Source organism: Felis catus, chromosome B2, assembly GCF_018350175.1.
Source record: "Felis catus isolate Fca126 chromosome B2, F.catus_Fca126_mat1.0, whole genome shotgun sequence".
In the NCBI taxonomy this organism is placed as follows: domain Eukaryota; kingdom Metazoa; phylum Chordata; class Mammalia; order Carnivora; family Felidae; genus Felis; species Felis catus.
In genome coordinates, this window is record NC_058372.1 from 96,400,176 (window position 1) to 96,427,632 (window position 27,457).

General features: G+C 37.4%; 1 protein-coding gene and 1 long non-coding RNA gene across 5 annotated transcripts in view; one reads left to right on the forward strand and one right to left on the reverse strand.

Annotated features, from left to right (window-relative positions):
• PDSS2 (decaprenyl diphosphate synthase subunit 2) overlaps positions 1 to 27,457 on the reverse strand; it is a 288,760-nt gene that overhangs the window by 183,670 nt on the left and 77,633 nt on the right. The window lies entirely within an intron of this gene.
• On the forward strand, positions 4,975 to 10,489 carry LOC109499820. The gene is made up of 3 exons (XR_002742393.2): positions 4,975 to 5,042; positions 5,440 to 5,507; positions 9,948 to 10,489. It is a non-coding gene; the product is annotated as an uncharacterized LOC109499820 (long non-coding RNA).

The following is a 27,457-nucleotide window of genomic DNA, read 5'->3' on the forward strand; positions in this document are numbered from 1 at the left end:
CGTGACCACCCATGCCAACTGGCTCTACAATCTACATACACTCTTAACCATCATGCTATAATGACTCTCCAATCATCTTCAGCTCATATACAAAAACTACTTACTAAGTCAAATTAGAAGAGTGCAGCTTTAGAAACAAGTTTAACAAAAACTCTTCTCCCATTCATTAGCTGTAGGACTTGGAGACCATTACCTCTTCTATAAAACGAGGTTAGCAATGCTTACTTTCCATAGTCACTGTATGGAAGAGGCAACATGAGTAAAGCATATAACATTGTGGAAGCACATGGTAGATGATCACATAATCAGAAAATTACATTCTCTGTCCTTATTACTTTTTTGCCACCTATTTTCTTCTCAACTCGTATTTTTTCTTTCTTCTAGTCCATTTCTCCTCCTATCTCTCAAAGCCTAGCCCATTCTACCCACACACATAATCTCTTAGAAGTTTCCTTTCCTACCTCCCCAAATAACAAAAGTTAAGGAATTCTTCCCACACACCCCCAACCCCTGCAAACATCATATATCCCTGAAACACTTGACACTTTTAGAACACATTCTGAAAAGGTCAGGAAGATAGCCTATAGTGGACTGGCTAATAGAAATCAAGAGAACAGTCAGAAAAGCACACCTTCTGACCACTAATTTTCATGCAAGTCAGTGTTAACAACCAGAGAATAGACGAACAGCTTAAGTAAATTTAAAATCTGCTTTCAAACACTTCTTTAAATTTACTTCATTAACACTCTTAATAAAACAGTACTAAGATAAACTGATAATGTCCACAGCTCAAAATTAGCTCACAACCAGAGAATAAGAAATTTTGCTCCTGAGCATAAAAAATCCCTAGGATTCTAACTTTACAGAGATAGTATGTTTCACATAGTCCAGGCCTGAAACAGCATGAGCTCTTAGTGCCTCTCTTCAGGATGGACACCAAACAGCTAGAACATGTCTAGAAGATGGTGAATCCTACACTACCACATGCATGCCTCAAGAAAAAGCTACAGATGCTAGCTTGGAGAATGGTAAAGTTGGCGTTCTCAAATTTATTGGGGCAAAAATGTAATGAATGCTTACTGCATGTTAGGCATAGTACTAAACAACAGTCAAGGGCATGATGATGAGCACTGGTGAGCTGTGGTCCCCCTTCTTGTGGATAATACAGTCTGGATTAATAATCCCAGTAAAATGTGGCATGAGCTACTCTAGGGGATGAGCAAGGACTGAGGGAGGAGAAAGAAGGGGAAACTAACATAACTGGGAGCAAAAGAGACCTGAGACCTAAAAGATGAAAAGGAGGTAGCCAGGGGAGGTAAAGCTGGGAGGGGAAGTGAAGGAAAAAAAAGTGTTCCGAAGAAGAAACAATACGGGTGAAGGTTTGGAGGAAAGACAGGAGGACACAGCTATTTCCAGAACCAACATGGCAGGAGCACAGCGTGCGAGGGGAAGAGCAAGGAGAACGAAAGCTAGAGGAACTCACAAGAGCTGTCTACTATCGGAAGGGGCTCCTTCTGTCTGTAGAGGAGACAGAATTACTGTAGAAACTGACATTACCCTATAGAAAATATGGCAGGACAATTTTGACTTGACATGAAGAAAACACGAAGTAGCCGCTGGTGATGCTGAGTCCCTCGTTAACAGAGACGTTCAGGAAGCTGCACAGCCTCTGATGTATACCTTAGGAGGAGTCTGGCCTATGTGACATCTGAAGTTTTTCCTTACTCTGGGTTCTTTATGGTCTCACCTCACTTATTTAATTATCCAATACTCTACAATATGTATAATAGGTGTAAAAGTTGGAAGAATCCTTTATTGTCATCAAAATTATAATGTCATGAACGAAAGCAGTATTTAGTACCTCATAATCTTTATCACTAAAGTTCTGCAGAACTGTGCTTTTAGCCAATGTAAACAAAAACTTCATCATTCGTTCGTTCAACTAATACAGACTGAACCCTTTCCATACATCAGGCGCTGTGCGAGGCAGAGGTGCAATGACAAGCTAAACCGGTCACAGAGCTTGTGGAACTTGCAAGTGAGCGGAAGGGACTGGAAATAATGAAAGAATCGTGAATAAACAAAATTACAACAGTAACAAATGCCACAAACGAAAAAGATGGTACTGTGAGGGCTTATAATAGGGGAACTGACTTAGCAAGCAAAGTCAGAGGCTTCCCTGAGGACACAATGACTGAGTTGATACCCAAAGGAAGAGCAAGGGATGTAAGAGGGGATGGTGGGAAGAGAACAGAACAGAGGAGTATATCTGCTGCACAAAAACAGGTATATGTGAGGCTGAGAGCACACCGTACGACATGAGGCTGGAGAGACAGGAGAGACCACACAGGTCAAACAGGCCATGGTAAGACTTTTGCTCTTTACCTAAAGAGCAATGTGAAGCCATGGCAGTATTTTATTAAGCACCTGGTGACATGATATTTAAAATCAAACAAACAAACAAACAACCCCAGAAAATCCTGTCATCAGTGGAGAAACGACTTGGTTGGAGGGGAAAGAAGGAAACACAGTGGTATGAGGAAATCAGTTAGGAGGCTTTTGCAGTAGTCAATGAGAAATATGGCGGTAGCAGGGTGCCTGGGTAGCTCGGTCTGTTAAACGTCTGACTGGCTCAGGTCATAATCTCACAGCTCATGAGTTCGAGCCCTGCGTCAGGCTCTGTGCTGACAGCTCAGAGACTGGAGCTTGCTTGGGATTCCATATCTCTGTTTCTCTCTGCCCCTTCCCCACTCATGCTCTGTCTCTGTCTCTCTCTCAAAAATAAACATTTAAAAAACTTTTAAAAAAGAAAAAGAAATGTGGGGGTAGCATGGTTGACAAACTAGAGAAGTACCAAATCTCAAGTAATATTTCAATTCAATTTCAGTAGATGTTGGATACTATGTAGTCCTAGAAAATTAGCTAATTAATATAGGTATAGCAGTACTTTTAAATTATATTTAAAATATTTTATTTTTAAATTATATGTTTATAATAAATATAATGACACCCAGAAAAGTCTGTACTTGAATTTTGGAGGTGGGGAGAAACTTGGCCTCCTCCAAAATTCTGCCCTAGATCTATAACAGATGAACAGCAAACATACACTAATATTCTAATAGGTACACAATTTCAAGGAAATAAGGACTGAATATCAGGTGAAACTTTGTGCACCCCAGCTCTGTTTCCTTCTCACATTATGATTTCTATGGCTAACTGCGGTTTTCACCGCATCGTTGAATCTTTCCATAACTACTGGCCAATTTCTCTTCCTTAACCCAATCCTGTAAATATTTCAAGTCCTCAAATCGCAGCTATGGCACCTTTCCATATATCTTAAATTCCATTTCTTCAACACATTATGTGCCAAACATGAGACGTATACAAAGAAATAAGTCGTGTAATACAAGAGCTATAATAATAGGTTCAAGATATGGTTAAATTGAATAATCCAAGGAACAGATATCAAAGATAATAGAGTAACAAAAAGCTATCAGTACATGGAGGAAGAAAGAAAACTGCTTCTTGTTAGAGGTGCTCCTCTAACATTCAGACTGGTAGCATTCAGACTGAGGCCAAGAGGTGCTCAGATTTCCCTGAGCAGAGAATGGAGGTAGGAATGGGATAGGATTAATGGAATGGAAAGAGGGGTATTTTAGGAGAAACAGGTTATGCGTGACAAGAAAGTGGAAGAATGAGGAGCAGGTTTAGGAGCTGTGGGGCTACCCATCTGGGCACTATGTGAAGGTGAGCAAGCCCAGAAAAAAGACAGCCTAAAGAATGAAGGGCCTTGAAAGTCAGGTTTAGAGTTGCGACTTCATTCTGCAGGCCATCTGAAGGCAGGGATGGTTTGTCAGCAAGGGAGTAATGTGATCAGAGCTAAAGACTAAAACTGTTACTCTGGGCCTAATATTGTTACTCTGGCAGTAGCATGGTGGGTGCAGTGAAAGGGAGACAGAAGATTAGTTAGGAGTAGCTTCTTCCAATAGTCCAGGTGGGAGATAATGAGGGCCTAAATCAGGGCAGTGGCAGCAGGGATGGAAGAGAAGAGCTGAGCAATGGCAGCAGCATGGAGGTGGAACAGGCTAGTCTGGCCAGCCGACTGCATGAGGGTCTCCCCCCTCTGCATGCAGCGAAGGAAAGGTAAGGGCTGAATGTGAGGTTCAAACCTGTTTCCTGGAGATGATGATGCTAACATTCACGGGGATTGGAAGAAGAAGGAGAGTTAATGGGGAATTAATGAGCTCAGTTTTGGACATGTTAACTTTGAATGCAAGAAAGGCTTCCAGATGGAGATGCCCAGCAGGCAGCTGGAAATGCTGTGGCCAGAGATTTGGGAAGCATCTTCAAAGAGGTGATGCCTGAACCAGTAGGAAGTGATGGATGAGTTTTTGAGGAGAGAAAAAAGAGGAAAGTAGGAAAGAGAAGAGAAAAGGAACCTTGGAGAATTCCTTTACTTTAGGGTACTGAGGAAGGATGAGTAACCAACATGAAGGAACAAAGTGTTTCCACAAACAAATGAGTCTCTACAGATACCCAGAAAGAAATATGAACATGTATGCACAGTGGAGGCAAAGAACTATAACAGAGCAGTGTATAGGAACGAGGGCCAGTAGTTGCCCCTTCCGTTGGCTTTCATGGTACTTACTACAAACCTCTAGTTTTGCACTAAAAACACTGATAAAAGTGACAGAGATGACACAAACAACAACTACAACATGCTATAATGCCAGGCCCATGCTGTTTTCTGTGCATATGCTCTAATTCTCACAAAATCCATGCAAGGTGACTGGTAACACCTCTTCACAGATGAGGAAAATTAGAAAAAAAGGCTGAGAAAAGTGAAATAATTACTAGTCACACTAGTCAATTAGTCATGGAAGCGCCAAGATCTAGATGTAATTTGGAGCTCAGAGCCTAGGCTCACTAATGCTTTACGACCTAGCTATTTAATTATTTGCTCACAGGTACTACCTCACAAACCTGTGAGAACCTTGAAGGGACTCAGGCTCATCATCTCTGGATGCCCTGCACCTAGCAGAGTAACTGACATAGAATAGGACTCCAAAAAATACAAGATGAGAGAATAAATAGCTTCAAGAAGTAGAACAGCAGATTCTCCATCTCACACATCCCACCCAAACAGCCCCATTACTATTCCCGACTTTCCTCATCTCCCCTGCTCTCCATTTGCTACATTCAGGCATTCAGCTCCACGTATTGAGTCCCTCTTCCTAAATCAGAGTATATTCTTTAAGAGTGATAGCCACACAGGAGAAAAGCCCCCACATATTCTAAAAAACACGCTGAGATTTTAATGCGACACTGAAAAGTTACTGTATTGGAGAATTATACCACATTGAAGGACTTACCCCTTAAGTTTTAAATAGAGAGAAATCAATATATTGGAGTGTTTATGTGTTTTGTTTCCTCATTTAGGAGAAGTGACTGAATTCACTGCTGCATCAGTGCCCATGAGAGAAGGCTGTCCTCACTCTGAACAGAAGGTAGGGATTAGTTCCAGATGGAGAGCTGAGGTAGGACGGCAGAATTGGGGCACAAGAGAAAACTTTTGAGATGTATGCTCACGAGTTCAGAATTCTCACTTATGCCATGATCCAAATCACAATCTTTTGGTACATTTACAGTCAAATATTAAGGAAACAATTTACTACCTACAAAGAAGGGACCAGCACCCTTGGGTCAGCTCAAAGCACCTCAAAATAAGGGAAAGATCAGCATTGCTCAGACCCCCACGAGAATAACTCCCTTCAATGCTAACTCCTAGAGGTATAGAGTTTTACTATTTTATTATCCCACTCTTAATATATCCAATTCCAGTAAGTTGATCCAAAAAATGTAAGCATCAAAGATAAATGTCAAATCTAACATACATGAAGTAGGTTGATTGAAAAGATTCCTAATAAGTCTTTAGGACTGTGACTGCAATCCCTAGTTAAAAATTTTTTAAGTTTATTTATACACAGATGACTGAAACAAAAGGATCAACTACAATGTGTGCAGTTTTTGCCAAAGAATCACAGAAATACTCTGATCTTTCCAATTTTTTTTAATGCTGATTACAACCTGCTAAATTGATTTTGTGATCCATTAATGAGTTGCGACCTGCAGTGTTTTGAAAAATAGCGTTTTAAGTCATGTAAAGTATGTGACATATAAAGTCAAAAGAACTGGAATAAAATGTAAAATTAAGTAGAAATAGAAATATCACTGTTTAAAAACAAAAAAATCCGTCCATATACAAGAGCAAATTTAGTGTTACAAGAAAGCATTACAATTTTTTTAATGACATGGAAAAATACTTAAAATGTTAAATGAAGACAGAATATAAAACTGTATATATAATATCTCAACTATGTTTCAATATATGCACATACATATGCATATAAACAAGGCCAAGGACAAAAACTGGAAAAAAATATGGCAAAATTAATCTTTTAAATCTGGGTATCATTATATAGGTGTTCAATATACAGAGTAGCCTTGTATTTTTCTGTATGTTATAATAGTTTGTTTAAAAAATGAAAAGAAACAAGATATGAAGCAAATACCCCTAAATGGTAATAACAAGTGTTAATCAACAGATTTTTAGGTTAAGGGTGATCTATTTCCTAAAATGCATAAGAGCACAGATCTCTTTTTAAGTCTGGAGAAAAAAGTACTATATTTTAAGAATAACAGAATTTTAGGAAGGCAGATGACTTACTACATTATAGTTGTGTTTCTCATTTCAAGAAAAAAATTTAACCCACATTTAATGAACCCCAGAGTCCAATGTTGGGTGCCTTGTGGGTTCTCCTATTTCACCTTTAATTTCTCTAAGATTTAGACACAAGGCCAATGTTTAAATGGTATCAAAGAAGTGCTGTTAAAATATATATATAAAATTAGCAATTCAATGACAGTAATATTACTCAGTTGTAAAAGAAAAAAATTAATACTCATGAAAATTGTTTTAAAGCACTATAATTTGAGGGAGACTAAAAATAGTCCACATGTCACAGATTTTTATGTAAAATTAGCAGAAGAACTGGAGGTTAATTTCCATTGACAAAATGACCCAAATTGTATTATTCCTGCCATATCTATCCTGAGACTAAACTGCCCTAGACTTGAAACAACTTTAGGGCCTGAGGTGACCAGCCCTTAGAATCTGGGAGCTGTAGCAGTCACTGACATGGCTCGAGGGCCACATGCACATCCCACCCGAATTAAATCCCTGAGGGACATCGGGGCCAAGGAACTGGCTTACCAAAGTCCTCCCAAAGCTGCAATTAGGTTTGATGGGCATGTGGCAGAAGTCAGGCGCTGGAAAGAAAGGAAGCAAGAGAGAAGAGAAAGTAGAATGGGGGTAGGGCACAGGGATTGTTGAGCAAGGGTAGAAATCAAGCCAGGAGCTTTTCAGAAATGATTACTGAACACCAGTAGTTTAATGATACGTGACTGAAATAAAAGAGAAGTATAAAATAATGCCATAATTGATCAAGTTTGCAATAAGATATAGGCTGGCCACCTTGGAATTAAACATACCACCAGAAAAACAACAACAACGCACAAAGACTTTCCCACTCAGATGATAATTGGAGATTTATTTTAAAATACCAATGTAGAAAAATAGGGACATTTTAAAAAATAATATTTTGATCACACTGAAAGCTCTGTTAAAATGATCTCATACAATAATTTTTACATACAGACCCCTTTTGTTCACATTTTTAAACAGCGATTTAGGGTGGAAGCAAAGGAGTAGAAAAATCAAGTGCTGGAATACAGGCATCATTACACTACACAGACACAGGAGACTCACACTACCACTCAAGCAGTGACACTGGCTAAGAGCTAGCACTGTGAATTACACCTCCTACTACCACCATCCGTCTGCGCAGGGAATAAATCAACCAAACATGAATGAGTGTTCCCTTAATGCTCAGTGCTTTTCTCAACTTGCAGTCCTGATTAATCTTCCATAATTTTCTATGGTTTTACTCGGTTAGCACGTAAGCACATTTTTTATCAGAAAAGAATCTCCTTAGTAAAAAGAACATCTTAACGTAATACTCAATTTGTTTAGTACTTGGTGCATCAGTCCTATTAGCTAATGAAGGTGGTTCAAGTGTGCAAAATTTAGAATATATGTATTAAAATAAGTTGGAAAAGAGAAAAAGGTAAAAGGTCATTCAGTTGGCTTTTACATAACATTAAGAAGTGAAGCCAAAAGTAAAGATACAATAGCAGATGGATGAAGCCAGTAAAAATAAGCAAGTTGGGGGAAAAAATGATGAAACACTTTATAGAGAAACAGATAATACCTTAAGGGAAAATTGGGGTGGGGGCTGGGATGCAGCAAAGTACATCCTGGATTTTGGCAAGAGAAATGAGTTTTTAAAAATTGAATAGAAAAACAACCAAGATCTAAAACCATATTGTTGCAACATGGTGGCTCAGAAATCAAGTGCAAAATTTTTAGGGACATCTCTTTTATTTTTCCAAAATCAACACTGAAATCAAGGTACAGGAATCCAAAATATGGGAATTAGAAGTGACAGGTGGTGGGACACAGACTGCTTGTATTCATCTTTCACATAATCTCCACCAGAGAAAAGATCTCATGATTGACTGCCTGTGTTGTTCAAAATTGTTAGCTCTCATAATCACAAATGTTGCCATCCAATAACATTAAGACCTTATAAATATTTTAAAAAGCCACCTGGGGTGGTTGCCTGGGTGGGTCAGGTGGTCAAGCATCTGACTTCAGCTCAGGTAGTGATCTACCAGTGTGTGGTTTGAGCCCTGCATCAGCCTCTGTGCTGACAGCTCAGGGCCTGGAGCCTGCTTCAGATTCTGTGTCTCCCTCTCTTTCTACCCCTCCCCCACTCACGCTCTGTCTCTCTCAAAAATAAACATTAAAAAAGGAATTAAAAAAATAAAATAAAATAGGCACCCAGAACACCAGTCTGGCTCAGTTGGTGGAGTGTGCGACTTATCTTAGGGTCGTGAGTTTGAACCCCAGGTTGGGGTTAGAGATTACTTTAAAAAATAGTAATAAGCAAACAAATAAATAAAACAGCCACCAACAGAGGTAGTAAAGGGGAAAGGTTATTATGATAGTGGTATCTCCCAAACTATGTGTGCCGATTTTTTATAGCCTCATTCACATGGTATTAATTAATAGGATGGCACCTACTGAACGAAGAGAGGGAAGCTTGGAATAAATTACACAGATTATTCTAGCCAATTTAATCCTCAAGTAACAGTAACACTTGCTGTAGTCTACCAGGTCACAAGGCTCTGGGAAGAAATCTCTCATTTACCAGACTGCCAGCAAGCTTCCTGGGGAGAGAGGGGGGTAGAGGATAGACTGATGGTCTCATCCACCCTGGTACAGCCCCAAGCCTTCAGAGGTGTTAGCTCATCTAACCTGACAACCATCCTGTGAGGTGGCAGTTTTCCTCTTTTTATTGATGAGGATACTGAGGCTCATAGTTTATTTTCTCTGGATCAATGATTACCACTGATAAACTACATAGTTGTATTCATTTATTTTAGTTATTGTCTCCCTTGAGTAGAATGTAAGCATGTTACAACGTATTTACTTGTCTACAGTTGTGTCTCTAGTGCTTAGAATAGTGCCTGGCACACACAGACATTCAATAAATACTTACTTGAATGAATTAATAAGGTAATCTGCCCAAGATTATATAACCAAGAAGTGAGAGACCTGGGGCTCAATTCAGTTGTCTGCCTCCAAAGCCCATGTTCACTCAAACTAGAGAAATGATGATCACAGCAGCATTAAAATACAGAGAGCAAAGATGAATGGTGGCTTAGAACGAGGGCTTAGAAAGTACCTTATAGGTAAGAAGTATGGAAAAAATTTTAAAGTTAATTTCTCCTAAGTACCTTCTTGAAACTTCTCTTGATTATAGGTCTGGTGTATTGAGAGCTGGATGAGCAGCTGGGTGCAGCCTTCTCCTTATACTCAAGTTCAACAAGACTCACAGGCAGCACAGAGCCAGAGGATTTGCGGTCCATTAAACACAAGCCTTGAATAGCGCCCATTCACACAGAGGCTGAGCAAAGTTTGCACTGCAGTGAGAGTGCTGTCCAGGTTAGAAACCACAACTAAAAAACAACAACAAAAACCCTCACAGACTGAAGGAGTAGCCAGGGTCTACACCATACCCAAGGAATCTTATACCGAAATGAAGATCTGCATAGGCCCAGCTTGTGGCTTATGGCCCTGTGCCCTTTGGTGGCCTGGGACAGTCGATCCTCTGAAACAGTCCATAAAATTACAACTTTTAGGGAAGGAACAGATGACATTTTTCACCATTTTTGCTGAACACCTTGAATGCTTTCCTTGAAATCAGGCGGAATGTGAATTTCTCCATTGAAAGAGTTAATTGGATAATTTATATACATTCCAGTTTTATTTCTAGGAATATATTAAAATAAGACAGGAAATTTATGTTTAGAGATTTTTTGCTCCCATCCTAATAGCTGTATTTTGTCCTAATTCATACTAAAATAATTCATTAAAAAACATTTTTAAATATTTATTTATTTTTAATATGAAATTTATTGTCAAATTGGTTTCCATACAACACCCAGTGCTCATCCCAACAGGTGCCCTCCTCAATACCCATCACCCACCCCCCTCTCCCTCCCAGCCCCCATCAACCCTCAGTTTGTTCTCAGTTTTAAGAGTCTCTTATGTTTTGGCTCCCTCCCTCTCTAACCTTTTTGTTTTTTCCTTCCCCTTCCCCATGGTCTTCTGTTAAGTTTCTCAGGATCCACATAAGAGTGAAAACATATGGTATCTGTCTTTCTCTGTATGACTTATTTCACTTAGCATAACACTCTCCAGTTCCATCCACGTTGCTACAAAAGGCCATATTTCATTCTTTCTCATTGCCACGTAGTATTCCATTGTGTATAAAAACCACAATTTCTTTATCCATTCATCAGTTGATGGACATTTAGGCTCTTTCCATAATTTGGCTATTTTTTATTTATTTTTGAGAGAGAGAGAGAGAGAGAGAGAGAGAGCGCGCGCGCATGCGCACGTGCACAAGTGGGGGAGGGGCAAAAAGAGAGGGAGACATAGAATCCAAAGCAGGCTTCCAGCTGTGAGCTGTCAGCACAGAGCCCGACGATGTGGGGCTCAAACTCAGAGACCACGAGTTCATGACCTGAACCAAAGTCGGACGCTGAACTGATTGAGCCAACCAGCTGCCCTAAAATAATTCATTTTTAAAAGGTAAAGGATAGCACTATAGCTCTAAAGTACCATGAAATAAAAAAAAAAAAAAAAAGTGCTGTGGTCATGATCAGGCTTTGCTTCATAAGGACGCCAGTTCTCCCCCAAAGTTTTCCTTCCGGAAGAGTTTGGGGCATAAGCTAAGAATGACAGCCTTTAATTTCACAAGAAGTAAGAAAAAACTAATGAGAAAAGTCATAGATTCTCATCTCCCCACAAATAAGGCAGTGGAGCCTATGGACAACCATGACTTTGTGGGGACAAGAGCACGGGCAAGGGGAGTGGGAGGAGAGGGTGCAAGCGACCAGTTTTACAGTACCTACCTACTCTTCATGAAGTAGGTACTATACACTTCCCTCCATTTTACAGGTGAGAAAGCTGAGACCTTGTCCAAGGTCAAAAGTAAGTGGAGAGTCAGAATTCAAAGTTGGGCCTATTTGACTCCAAAGCTGCTCCCATAATTACTGGTTATTTGTTGAAGTTCTTTGGTTCCCAGGGACCAATAACGTGGAGGCAAGGATATGATTCCAAAGTGGAAGGACAGAGGGAACTTAGGTGTAAAACAAACAAGCTAGGCTTTGTTTCCAGTTGGTGCAGAGTTGAAGAGCATTGGAATCAATGTAATCAACCAATCAACAATCATTGGAATATAAAACCAAATTAAAATAGCTATTGTTAGTACTTTTTAAACCCCATAACTACTCAAAAAAATTAGCATCTACATTTCTTCCAATGTACAGCCTTGTAGCACAATGTTTACTTCACATTTCTAAACTGAAATGTTTCCACCAAGATAAAGGTCACTTTAGCACCACAAACAATAAATAGTCCAAGATTCTAAACACTGCTTATTGATACACTAGAAACTCAATCTTGTCCACTCGATCCCAGAAATAAACCCAAATGCACGCAATACTCTTATTAGCACTTTGTATGCATTCACTCACTTGAACCTCACACAATGTTGTATGGTGCCATTTTCTATTCTGACTTTACAGATGAGGAAACTGAGACAAAGAAGTAATAAGTTAAGTGGTAGAGCCATGATTCTAACCCAGGCATTAGGATTCCAGGGCCTACATCTTTCCTCACCCTCCCTGCCCCCATTTAGAAAACAATATCAATTTTTTTTTAATTTTTTGTTTAACGTTTATTTATTTTTGAGACAGAGAGAAACAGAGCATGAGAGGGGGAGGGGCAGAGAGAGAGGGAGACACAGAATCGGAAGCAGGCTCCAGGCTCTGAGCGGTCAGCACAGAGCCCAACGCGGGGCTCGAACTCACGGACCGGGAGATCACGACCTGAGCCGAAGTCGGATGCTTAACCGACTGAGCCACCCAGGCGCCCCAACAATATCAAATTTACAGAAAAGTTACAAGTACAGGACAAAGAAAATTTTTTTTCCTGAACCATTTAAAAGTGAGTAACACATCACTACCATCTAATTCTCAGAAGCCGTTTAAGTTTTGCCAATTATCTCAATCATATTCATTAGAGCAAAAGGATCCAATTCAGAATTATACATTGCACTTAGTTGCTCTGTCTCTGGTTTCCTTTAATCTAGAAGAGTTTCTTAGTTTTTCCTTGACTTTCAGCCTTGATGATTTTGAAGATCATAGGCGAGTTATTTTGTAGAAGTTCCCTCAGTGTGGGTTTGTCAGACATTTCTTCATGATTAGATTCAGGTTGTGCCTCTTTGGCAGGAATATTGCAGAAATGATGCTATGTTCTTCCCACCTCAATTTCAGTTTGTGTTCTCACAGCAGATTTTCACTTTGACCATTTGAGGAAGGGTGATGTCTACCGGAGTTTCTTACGGTAAAGACACACTTTATCTCTTTACAATCAATAAGCTTGTAGGGAGGTATTTTGAAACTATATAAATACCCCATTCCCCATATATCAGAGCATGCCAGACATTGGTAAACACTTATAATCACTACTTCTCTTGAGCAAATATGTCCCATGAGCTCAATTAAAAAAAAAAAAAGATTTGGGAAGATAAAAATGTATTTCTGCTGACAAATTTTCTTAGATGAATATAAAGAAAATTTGAGGTTTAATTGATAAGCAAATGATTGAACAGCAAAAGTTTCAATATTTGAGATACATACTCATTATCCTGACCCTGAAAAAAACTACACAGTTAGTAATAATGATGATGGAAAAGGTAAGGGAGAAGGTCACAAACAGAGAATTTGTTTTAAATAATGGCTTTTAAAAAGATACTGCAAAATAAATATTATCTCAAATTTACCAGAGAGAGAGAAACTAGGGATGACATAAAAGTTAAAGAGACAAAAATGTTTTATACCATATTAAAAGAAAAAAATCAAATAAAATTGAAAAAAAAGGATACAAAAGTAATTATTCTTTCCATACTGCCAATCATGTTCCAAACCTTATAAATTTGAGGACAATGATAAAAGTGTAAAATCTTTGCCTCTGAACACATCTGTCAAAAACCTAATGAATTTGGTACCCAAATGTACGCAATGATTTTCCTTGGTATAAAGTTCTAGTGTGGTTAACAAGAACTGTATTATTTGTATCATTTGATATCAAAAGTTTCCCCCTTATCCACAAAGTAGCCAGGCTAATGCTAGGTTAAAAGACAGGTGAATCCTGTGGCCAACATATTTCAGGATTATTTTGCTTTGTTATCCATACACAGGTAAAAATTAGAAATCTTATCGACAGATTAGTTAGGCCTACCAAAATGCTTGACTGTTTGCAATATGTTCCTCACCTTCAGACAGTTTATATTTTAATTCATGTTTGCTGAATGGCTCTAACTGTTGCATAGTATTCAAGAACTGAAAAGTGATCTACAATACATAAGCACTGACAATCTTCACTCTGTACGCTGGTCTCCCATTCACTCTGGTCTCCAAATGATATACTTTACAAGCTATTGCCTATATAAAAAATTAGTAAAAATTATAGTTAAAAAGCAAAATTATTTAAGATCATCTAGAAGGTCTAATGTTCTCACTCTTTCCAGAAATGCTGTTATTCTATGTCTGCATTCTTCTAAAACATTAACTAACTACAGTGGGATCCAATACTTTCCTCCCAAACAGCATTAACAGAACCCTGGATTGATATATACTTCTGAACAGTCTTTCAGATGATAAAAAAATATTTTCATATTTTTATGAGATTTTAGGGGAATGGGCTAATAAACTAAGACTTTCTGGTAAAGGAACTTTGTGAATCACAGAAACATGATTAAGTTTATCAATTCAGAGGCCTGCTAAGTCCCATTTCACAATACCACAATTTTAAAATGCTGCTAGGAAATGTATTTTTATGAAAGCAAACCTACATAAGAAAATGCAGCAAAAACGTCATTTTTTTCCCTGCAAACATGCAGAAAAAGTCATGTTTCAAAAAAAGCAGAAAATTAACCTTAACTATTAGGTTAGTATTGCTATTATGAGTTTATCTTTATTGAACTTAAGGATGTGCCATGGTTATCTTTTAATTTTTCAATATCACAGAAAAGATTCATGGAGCTTAAGTGTACTAAATATTCCTAAATAAGTCAATAGTAGGAAAAGCAAACAGAATAACCTTGGTTTGGCACTTAATAGTTGTATACATTGAAATAATAAGGATTTCCTTCAATTTTTTCCCCTCCCATTTTTAATATATAAAACTCAGTAGAAGGCTCTAAAATTCTATTATTAAAAATTATCTTTTGGGACACCTGGGTGGCTCAGCCAGTAACTGTCAGGCTCTGCTGACAGTGTGGAGCCTGCTTGGGATTCTCCTCTCTCCCCCTCTCTCTGCCTCTTCCCTACTCACTCTCTCAAAATAAATACTTAAAAAAATTCTCTTTTATAAATATGTAATTTTCGTGTAACTTACATTAATCACTCCATTTGTTTCAGTTTACCACAAAATAGTTCCTGTATTTATTATAACAGAGTATTTTTTAATAGCCACACTTTTTAAAGTCAAAACTAGTCTGTTTAAAGCCAAGTCCTTCCCTGCTGTAATTTTTCTCATATTAGCTAATATGACAGCAATAACTAAACATGGCTAGCCATTGTAATTATATTACAACTGCCTTTCCTCCCCGGATACCGTGTTATTATGTTACCTCTTCAGACTCCTTTTAACTGTTACATCAATAAAGTTTTTCTGAAGAAGCAAAGCCTTTACTTATAAAAAGAGGGGTGGCACCTCTCAATAGGACAGCATTAACATTTTGTCCCCAGTTTCTGAAAATGCCAGAGATTCTCAAATTAAGAGTCCCTCAATTTAATTTATGAAATCTTGAGGTAAAATAACAGCCTGGAAATAATAAATGAATTTTACAGAGAAATGACTTAGAAAATCAGTGGAAATTTTAAAATGTACTTTTCTATTCTTTTTCTCAGGAAAAAAGCTTGTGATTTTAAAAGGTTGGAGATTTTAAGCAAACACTCAGTGGTTTTGGAAATGTAGTTTCCATGGCAACCAACATGGTCTTCTTTATATAGCATAAACAGATGGTAAAGAGTGGTCATGTTTGTTTCTTTGCCAGTATATCAATAAAACGGTTATAATACTGTACTGAATACACTTAGACTATTTAATAAATTTAATGTACCAGCCACAAGATCTAGTAATTTAGACAGACAAATATAATTAACTAGTATCTGAGGTTTTTTTCTTTTTAATAAACACATGAAGATCTTGAACAGTGAAGTCACTATACTATACTCCACAGTCAACAGTCTTCCTTGGCAAGACTCTGTACAAATGTTTTCGCAGCACTTGCCATGCAGGGCCTATCACCACAAATATGACTCTCATGAGGAGAAAATAATGGACTGAAATAATAAAAGTGGAACCCTGTCTGTAAATATATTCCTTGGCCACCTTTTCTTAAAGAACAAATGAAAAATTAAGAAGTGCAAAGAGTTTCTTTACAATAAACAATAGGCTGTAAAGCAAAGGGCAACACTGTTATTTAAAAATTAGAATCCATTCTACGTACACAGCAGTGGCTTTCAGAAGTGCAGGTGCTCTGAATTCCACAGGTTTAACTGCGGTAACTTGCTAGGTACTATTTGCTAAAGAAGTAAAATAAGCCAAGAAACTATAAATGTGATTAGTCTGGCAGCGAAAGTTTGAAGAGCCAATTCCTGCATGTATGATCAACACACATCTGAAGCAGTAACCCTGTATCTGGAAGGCAGTCAGTCAGAAGAGGCTGTTCCTAAGCCGGTGGCTCAGCAGGGGCACTGGCAACTGGCAACCTTTCTTAATAGGCCCAGCTTTGAGGCACTGACATATTTGCCAAGCTAGGCAAGGAATGCTTACCTTAAAAAAAAAAAATGGGGAGCATATTTACTATTTTTAATTACATAAACAGCCATCTGATTACACTTATAAAACGGCATTCGGTAAATGGTACCTGTCCTATGGTCTCCCTCGCACGCATCTATCCTTAAATTTGCTGACTTTCATCGTTTATAAATTCTTTCTATGCTCCTCACGTCAAAGTAAGTTCATCGGAAGTGAGGTACTTCATTTTGCAGAACAATCCATGATAAGAATACAGAAAAAGGGTATGCATATTTATGAAAGGAGTAAATTTGGATGATGTAAAGTATGTCATGGTTTAAATGAGAAACAAACAAAAAATTTCATTTAAAACATTTTAAGAGTAGAAGAGACCGTCCTAGATTTATATTTGACTCACTGGGAAGAAGATTTTTAATTATGTGTCTTGGATGAGCTACAGTGAACTCCACAGTCTACTAAAATTGCTGCCATGACACAATTTGGGGGAATTATTTAAACCTGGAGAAACTAGGAAAGCACCTCCTTTCTCACAAGAGGCTGGAGAGTCTCCAACAAGGTACTAAACTCATTCACCCAAAAAACCTACATGCCTACCTACAGTGAGTGATCATTACCCGAGTGATCATGTAACCAGAAGCCCTTTTCAGGGGGTTTTCAGTGTAATGAAACTACCTAGCAACCGACAGCCCCCAGCTTAGCTCAACTTCTAAGAGTGATTCTCAACCCTGGCAATAAAACGGAATCAATTAAAGAGCTTTAAATATAATGATACCAACATCCTAGGCATATTCCAAGTTAGGCAAAATCACATACCCCTCAATGTGTCAACTATACTTCAATTAAAAAAAATTAAAGAAACAAAAAAACCCAAAAACCATTCTCCTCAGGTGTGATTTTAAAGTGCACCAGAGAGACTGTGATTCAGGTTTCTCTTTACCCCTGATGAGAAAGAGATCTCAAATCACCACTTTTCATCTTTTCAGGACACACAATTCAGTGTTAAAATTGCTTTTCCATTGCAGAGAGGCACAAGACTGTTGTCCTGAATTATATGGTATAGTTAATTTTACTATAAAGGAGTTCAACAAAATAAATACAAGACTGAGGTGTGAAAAAACTTCCCCTGTGAATTCTTCCAAATAGGAAGGTTTACCTCTTGAAGATTAACATAATCAGCAAGACCCCTGAATAGCGAATTTTCACTCCTCTTAGTCTCTACCTTCAGCAGTCACAAAATAAATGCAGCAGCGTGATTATCACTTATTACTTCACAAATATGATATTCTCTTCTTCAAGAATGACCTCTAAACTATCACCAACCGTAGTGAAAACTCAGGTGTTTGGAGAAGGAAAATCTGCAGAGGTAAGAAGGACACTTTTTATCACCTTCTGGAGCACACAGATAAAAACAATTCTTAACAACCTGTATATACTGTCCCAAAGAGTAGATATGAACAACATGGATCAGAAATGTTACTTTGAACCACGTATTAGTAGCAGAATTCTACTATATAGAAGCTTGCAAATGTCTGGTAGATTGTGATAATAGTTCTTTATATACATGGTTTTCTCCACTCAAATTATTTGCAAGAAGACCAATGACGTTGTGCTTGATATGAAATAGCAAATACAAATAAAGTAATTATAAACTCTCCCAATTGTCAGCAATAGAGAATGGAGAGAAAAATATAGTTAAGTAATCTCAGAGGATAAACCATGATGAAACTAGGACCTTGGAAATGATTGCTACATTTTTGTTTGTTTTCTTACATTTCCGCAGGCTATTAAAATTTCCACAAGTCATTTATTTTTTCCTTGAAAAACTTTATTTGGCTATTTGTGTGTCTGGTGCTATTAACTCATCATAATTTTATATCAAATCCTCATAACATTACATGATTGAGGTTTAATTCTAAAAAAATTTCAAAACACACAAAACAGGAAAAAATATCACTCTAATGCATTTGGGAAGAAACAACCTATTAAAGAGAATAATTGTGTCTGGCAGAATTCTAGAGATGACAGAAAACAAGAGGAAACAACATTTCTTAATGTTATTTAAATATGCACACAGGAGACAGGGAGATATGCTAGGACAGAGAATCAACAGGAACTCTAGTCTTCCTGCACATAAAATAGAGCTTCATTAACAATAAAGGAACAGGTGTCTTGGGACCCATTTATACAGGCTATTAACTATTATGAGCTGCTGGTATCCAAATTTATTTTAGTACCAGGCAACTGATTAAAAATAAATACAAATTTAAATTCCATCTATTAGCATGTGAAAGCAATGCCTAGCTTTCCAGAGCTTAATTTAATACAAAGGTATTTTTCTATGGTCCTGATCACAAAGGATACTGAAATTCATATACAATATCTCCTAGGTCCCAAAACAAAGATTTTCATATTAAAACACATTTGAATGTGAAAAATTGACAAGTGGCCTTTGTCTTGATCTGACAAGACCAAATAAGCTTTGTTTATTAAGAACTAAAATTTTTTATTTATTATTATTATTATTTTTTAATGTTTATTTAGTTTTGAGAGAGAAAGAGACAGAGACAGAGCGCGAGACACAGAATCTGAGGCAGGCTCCGGGCTCTGAGCTGTCAGCGCAGAGCAGGACGTAGGGCCCGAACCCACGAACCGTGAGATCACAATCTGAGCCGAAGTTGCACTCTTAACCGACTGAACCACCTAGGTACCCCTACTAAGAATTAAATTTTTATTCAAACTTAAATAATTAAACAAACACATGTATATCTTTTAAAACTGGGGGAGGGAACCAATACATTCCTGCTCTAAATTCAGTACATTTTACATTTATTTTGAAAAACATGAGTGGGAATGGTTATCTTCTGATAATCTTCCTGTCTCATCTATAAATGCTGATTAATAAATTAAACATTTGAACTTCTATGAGGAATCACCTGTACATCTTACTAAAAAATATTCAGAATGTTAGAGCTGACAGTGCAGCAGGGATAACCTAGTTCAATACATTATTTTACAGAATAATAAAGTTCAGTGAGGCTAAGTAATTTGCCTAAGGTAAACATAACAGCAATATGTCAACCACATAACTGTCCAAATACTATCATACTGTAAAATCAGTATGAGTATCTATCTTTCAAAGATGATGTGAAATTTCAATGTGCTAAGTGTCGTCGATGTTATTTCAAACTGTTACCTTTGCCTGTGTCTACTTTTTTAAAAAATCATTTGGTTTATTCATTCATATGTGTTCTGATAGTGATATTATTTGTGCTTATTCCAATAACTGATTATGCTATGCTTTTTGTGCCATACTCTACGAAGAATAAAAATGGCACAATATGATCTACATCCATAAGTATCCAGTAAAAGCCACTGTAGATAAAATGGTGAAGAATTTGAGAGATTGATGAGGAAGCCAAAGAGAGAATCATGCTGCTTTAAAATATGGTGATATTTTCAATGATAATAATTTGATAAGACCAGGGTTTCTCAATCTCAGCACCTCAAGCTGGATAATTCTTTTTTGTAAGGATTTGTGCACTGCAGGCTGTTTAGTAGCATTCCTAACCTCCACCCAACTGATGCCAGTAGCATCAACTGTAACAAACAAAAATGTCTCCGGACATTGCCAAATGTGTCTACAGGCTGCAAAATCATCTCTGAGAAATACTGGATAAGACAGACTAATATACATAATGATACATACTAAATATCACCTAGAGAGAAGCAAAGCAAATCTGGAGCTTTACTATGCTTTTAAAGATAGCTTTGGCTCTCAGGCATCAAGAATTAGGGTACAGAGTAGAGGAATGAAATCACAAATTCAGTACCAAGGTGTGGCTTAGGTTTTTGATTCTATGGTTTTCTGCCACTAACGGTCAAAAAGTCCAAAGACATATGAATCGGTTCATGTTCCTAATGAGAGATAGGCTGGCGTTCAGGAGCAAGCCATCCAGTCCAAGTGTAACATATCCAATGGCCTAGGAGGATTAAAACAATGTGGTTTTGTCCTCTGTATATGAATTCTGTGGCAAAAACAGTTATAAAACCAATCTCAAATATCACACTTCCCAAAGATATCAAAAATACTGAAGGTTTATCATACTAGAGATTTCTAAAATGTTAGGTTGAAAACCAAATAATTGAGATGGCAAACAAATGTCAGATCAATGTAATATAGCTGACCCTTGAACAACATAGGTATTAGGGATGCTGACTCCCTGCATCATTAAAAATCTATGTCTAAGGAGGCCTGGCTGGCTCAGTCCAACTCTTGACTTGAACGTCCTAACTCTTGACTTTGGCTCAGGTCATGATCCCAGAGTCACGGGATTGAGCCCCAGGTTGGGCTCCATGCTAAGCATGCAGCCTGCCTAAGATCTCTTTCTCTCCCTCTGCCTCTTGCCTGCAATCTCTCAAAAAAAAAAAAAAAAAAAAAAAAAAAAAAAAAAAATCTATGTATAAAAAAAGTCTATGTAAAACTCTGACTCCCCCAAAAGTTAATAGTCTACTGTTGCCTGGAAGCCTTACCAATAAGTAGTCAATTTAACACATATTTTGTATATTATATGTATTATATACTGTATTCTTACAATAAAGTAAGCTAGAGAAAAGAAAATGTTAGTAAGAAAATCATAAGGAAGAGAAAGTACACTGACAGTACCGTATTGAAAAAAGTCCACTTATAAATGAATCTGAGCAGTTCAAACCTGTGCTGTTCAAGAGTCACCTGTATAGAAGGGGAAGAATTGACCTCCTCTTCCTCATGCATCTTCTCTTGCTCTCTTCTCTAGCTTTCACACCTACTACGTATGAAACTCTGAATAAGTGCTCAGTAATGGTAGCATCTCATTAAAAATCTGGGGCCTAGGGCAATGAAAGTAGAAGACCACCAAAAAAGATGGAAAGGAATGTTTGAGAATCAGTGACCAAATATAAGTTGGCTCAGGATCAATTTTACAAAGAATTAGGGCCACTGGAGACACAGTCCACGAGACAGGCCTGCCTTTAGTGTCCCTCTGGTACAGTAAAGGCTCTGTACTGAAAACAAACAAAAAGTAGTCTGGGGCACCTAGGTGGCTCAGTCAGTTAAGCGTCTGACTTACGTTTGAGTCATGATCTCATGGTTCTCAAGTTTGAGCCCCACATTGTGCTCTCTGCTGTCAGCATGGAGCCCACTTTGGATCCTCTGCACCTCCCACCCATTCATGTGCTCTCTCTCTCTCTAAAAAATAAATAAAAAAAAAAGTAGTCTGGACAATCGATGAATTTGGGAATCATGATCGTTAAGAGGACAGTGTTGCTCATTTTGGCTTTGCCTTCAATTGAAAAGTTACCAAATGGACTGAACTTATTGAAGGATGCAAGGCCACACAAAAGAGAAATAATCTGTCCCTGCCAGGAGGCTGGCAAGCTGCCAGACATGTGAGTGAGGCCATCTCAGTTCTTCCAGTCCAGTTGACCCACCCCACCAGCTGAATGGAGCCACATACGAAAACCTGGGTGATAAATTCACACATGCTACATAGCCATACACACACTTGGGAGAGCATACACGGGCTCTCTTGGCATGCAGGTGTTTGTGAGGTTGTGCCCTCATTCCACCTAGACTTTCCCAGAGGCTGTTTCTTTTGGCAGTTTGCTGCATTCAGAGGCCCTATACCTCTCCTCTCCCATCTACATGACTGGGGACACCAAGTATGAAAGCAACTGGTGGTGGTGACGTGGCACCTGAGTTATGTGTGAGGGTTTTGGCCCCTTTGGACTTCAGCCAAAGCTGCTGTCCACTGATGGCTATAGACTTGTTGTAATAATATACTGAGTTAGGAAAAAAAATGTTACATGAGGTTGGGGTTCCCTTTTCCAATCCCATTAAGACACATTTGGTGCCTTTGAAGGACAGCCCTCCCACAAAATAAATTTTCAGTGAACGTGAAAAAAAAAAGTTACCAAATGGTCTTCATTTCTCATACTCAACACACTTTTGTTTCCTCAACATTGTGAAAGAGAGAGTGGTCTGTGTTTTCACAAAGGGATGCCTACAGGCTGAAAAGTTCTGTTAATACTGTTTTGTTTTGACTCTATGTATAGTGATATCTCCAACATTATAAAATTGGACATAATCTGCTAAATCTGAATTTACATACTGGGCAGTATTTCCTTTAACAAAGTCTAATTGGAACAACATTTTATGGTACACGAACATTTAATTTCAAATGTTAGAGATAAAGAGAAATTGATTTAGATAGAAGACAACTTATTTTTAGTTGCAAAAACTGCAATGCCAAAGTATTTTGCATTTAATGCTATGATTTACATATATTACAATATTCATGATACACGATAAATACCCAAATCCTATATGAAAACCTTCACCATGAAAAAAATCAGAATTTAAAACAAAGCGATGCTTCACATTTTAAAGAATGTTCTCATTTAAAAAAATAAACATACAATTTGACAAATGATATTAAACCTTTTACTAATAAATTTAGATTCCTTTGATATTTCTTGAATAATTTTAAATACTGAAGATAAACACTGGGTGCTAATAAATTTCTAAATCTATAAAATAAATAAACTAGCACCCTGCATTGTAAGAACATTTTATGGCTATTTCACACAGGTACAGAATTAATTTAACAAAGGATTCTTGAGCTTTAACAGGCAACATGCTGCCACAAACTAAAGAGGAAAGGGCTCTGAACTAATTGATGATCTTTGATTCATTTCATTTTCAATCTGTGTTTCAAAGAAAACTTTTAGGGTTGATATTTTCTCCTTGACCCCACCAACATCTTTTCTCTAAAGTATTATTTCACTTGAGTAACAAATTATCTACCCAAAGGCTAATGAATGAGACATTATTTATATATAGTACCAACATAAAACATAAGATCACTAGTGCTTTTTAAAAAAAATTTTTTAATGTTTTTATTTGAAAGAAAGAGAGAGGGAGAGGAAAGTAGGGGGGAGGGGCAAAGAGAGAGGAAGACACAGAATCCGAATCAGGCTCCAGGCTCTGAGCTGTCAGCACAGAGCCAGATGTGGGTCTCAAACCCGTGAGCCACAAGACCATGACCTGAGCCCAACCAACTGAGCCACACAGGCATCCCACTAGTGCTTTAAAATGTAGAGACTTCTGACTATATTATGATGGAATGAGGTGGTTAACAAATCCTCCCTCAAAAAGCAACTATAAAGCTGAACAAACAGTCAAAAGCAATAATTTTAGCACTCTGCAATTCAAAGGCATGCACTTCCTGAAAATTATGGGACTTCAGGGAGAAACAGTGAGAGTCCACCATGTCTTTGCCAGGGGCTGCTCCCACCTCCACCTCTGGCTTTGTCAGTGCAGTAGTTTACTCAGGGTAGGGCAGGCTGTAAAAACAGGAAGCTCTATCACCTCTGCCATAGAGGATTACCCGATTTGGAGCAACTGCAGTGGTGATGTCTGTGGCAAGCACCAAGCTAACGGACTAGCCTAGGATTTGACAGAGACTTCCAGCAGGTAAGAAGGCCAGAGGAGACCTGACCCCACTTTTTGGGAATTAACCAGAGGCTATGTGCACTACTGCAGAGACAGAGAAGGCCCACGTATCCCTGGCTAGTGGAGCCTGCAGGCATGTGCAGGTGAGACATGAGAAGGACCAACGGGACGTAAAAGCCAGGGCAGGATGAAGTTTGATTGTGCTTCCCAGCTCACACACAGATCCATCAAAAGAGATTAGAAGCCTTACTGGCTCAAGGTGTTTTAGTATAACTTCTGATTAAGCTTTGGCTGATCACTAAGCTATGTAGATACAGGGCAACCAACCCCTTAAAAGCCAGGTTTACAAATAAAGGGAAAAATTGAGTAGAGACAGCAGCAACTGCACACTGTGAGGAATACAGACTTCAAAGGGTTAGTCCACGCAAGTTATAAAACAAACAGCCAACATGACCAATAGAGCAGGGAAAATCATAAACTATAGTTGCTACAGTATATTATCTAAAATGTCCAGTATGCAACAGAAAGTTATGTGTCATGCAAGAAACAAGAAAATGTGATCTATAAAAAAGAAGTCAATGGAAACTGTCTTGTCTCCAAATGTCTTTAGATCTTGTATTTAGCAAAGATTTCAAACAAGCTGTTATAATAAACACACTCAAAGAACTAAAGAAAGCATGTATAAAGAATTAAATGACTCTGACTACAGAATCTCAGTAAAAGTTTAGAACTTTTCTGGAGATAAAAGGTACAATAACTGCAATGAAAATTTCACTAGAGAGGCTCAACAGTATATTTGAGATAGCAGTAAAGGAATCCATGAATTTGAAAACAGATCAGTAAAAATTATATAATCTGAAGAACACAGTAAAAAACCAAAGAAAAATAAACTGAGCCTCACAGACCTATGAGACAATATATGTGTACTAATATATGTGTAGTAAGAGCCCCAGAAGGTGAGAAAAAGCAATAGGGCAGAAAAAAAAAATACCTGAAGATATACTGAGCAAAAACTTCCTAAATTTGATGAAAAACATTAACTTATAGCCAAGCTCCTCAATGAAGCAACATGTAGGACAAAAACAAAACACCTAGACACATCACAGATAAACTATTAAAAGGCAAAGAAAAATACTAGAAATAGAGAAAATGACTCTTGTACAAAGAAACTACAATCAAATTAATGGTTGATTTCTCACCAGAAACAATGGAGGCCAGAAGGCAGTGGAATGATGTATGAAAAGTGCTGGAAGTAAAAAAGATTGACAATTAAAAATTCTTTATCCCGTAAAACCATCTTTTAAAAATCAAGTGAAATAAAAACACTCTGAGATAAACAAAAAAGAAAATTTGTTATCAGGCTTGCCTTATAAAATACACTAAAGGAATCTAGTCCTTCAGACTGAATGGAAATGGTATCAGATAGTAATCTGAATCCACATTAAGAAACAAAGAGCACTAAGAAATAATGAATAAATCTGTATTTTTTTCCATTTCTTCTCTTAAATTTTATAAAAGATGTAAGATTATATAAAGCAAAAATTATAATACTGTATTGATGGGTTTATAACATATACAGACATAAAATACATACACAATAACACAAGCAAAGGGAAAAAGGAGGTATATTGGAGCAAGTTTCTATATTTTGCTGGAATTAAAGTTAGCATTATTCTGAAGCAGTCTATGATAAATTAAGATGCATACTGTAATCCCTACAACAACCACCAAGAAAACAACTCAAAATCAGATAATTGAAAACACCAGAGATAAATTAAAATGGTACATTAAAATATACTTATTTAACATAAAGGAGTAAAGGAGGAACACGGACAAAAGTGACATGAGACTAATACAAAACGAATAGAAAAATGAGAGACTTAAAACCAACCAGATCAATAATTAGATCAGATATGAGTAGACTAAATAACCTACTCAAAAGGCAAGGATAGTCAGACTAGATTAAAAAGCAAGGTCCAACTGTACGCTGCATGCAAAAGACACACTTTAGATAGGAAAACACAAATAGGTTGCAAGTGGGGCGCCTGCGTGGATAGGTTGGTTAAGCGTCCGACTGTGTCTCAGGTCATGATCTCACAGCTCGTGAGTTCGAGCCCTGTGTCAGGCTCTGTGCTGACAGCCTGCTTTGGATTCATTCTCTCTCTTTCTCTCTCTCTCTCTCTGCCTCTCCCCTGCTCATGCTCTGTCTCTCTTTCCCAAAAAATAAACATTAAAAAAAAATACATAGGTTACTAGTAATCGAATAGAAAATGATAGGCCATGTACACAGTAACCATAAGACAGTGGAACTGCTATATTAGTATCACACAAAATAGACTTTAAGATAAGAAATGTTATTGGAGATGATGAAGGACATTTTATAACCACAAAAGCAACAGTGCATCACGAAGATATAACAATTATAAATGTATATACACCTAATAAAATGAAGGGAAAATGGAAAGCTGAAAGGCAATTCAGTAATATTTGAAATTCAGAGATTTCAATACTGCACTTTCAATAACTGATAGACCTACAAAGAAAACCAACAAGGATATAGACGATTTTAACAACACTACTAACAAACATGATATAATTGAGATTTATAGAGTACTCCACACAATGAGGGCAGAATTCAAAGCACACGTAGACATTTCTCCACATGTTGGACATAAAACAAGTCTCAATAAATTTAAGAAGACTGAAATCATTAAAAGGGTGTTCTATGACCACAAGAGAGTTAAGTCAAAGATCTCAAATGGACAGGTATCTGGGAAAACCAACACATTTAGAAGTTAAACAATAGATTTCTAAATAGCTTGGGGTCAAAGATGAAATCATAAAGAAAACTTTAGAAATATTTTGAATGAATGAACATGAAAACACAATATATCAAAATTTATGGACTGTAACTAAAGAAGTGTTAGAGGGATATCTATAGCTTGTAATCAGGAAAAGGTCTCAAGTCAATAATCTAAGCTTCTACCTTCAGAAACTAAACAAGGAAAGGCAAACTAAACCCCAAGAAAGCAGGGGGGAAAAAAATCAATGAAACCAAAAAGTGGCTATTTGAAAAGATCAATAAAATTGGCAAACCCTTATCTAAACTGATCAAGAAAGTAAGAGAAGACACAAATTGCCTAATTCAGGAATGAAGAGACCTCACTACTGACCCTGCAGGCATTAAAAGAACTATAAGGGGAATATTATGAACAACTATTGGGAACAACTTTATACCAATAAATTGAACAACTTAGAAAAAAATGGACAAACTCCTAGAAATAAATTTCCAAAACTGAATCATGAGGAAATAGAAAATATAAATAGACTTACAAGTAAATAAATTGAGTTATTATTTTTCTGGCAAAGAAAATCCCAGGCCCAGC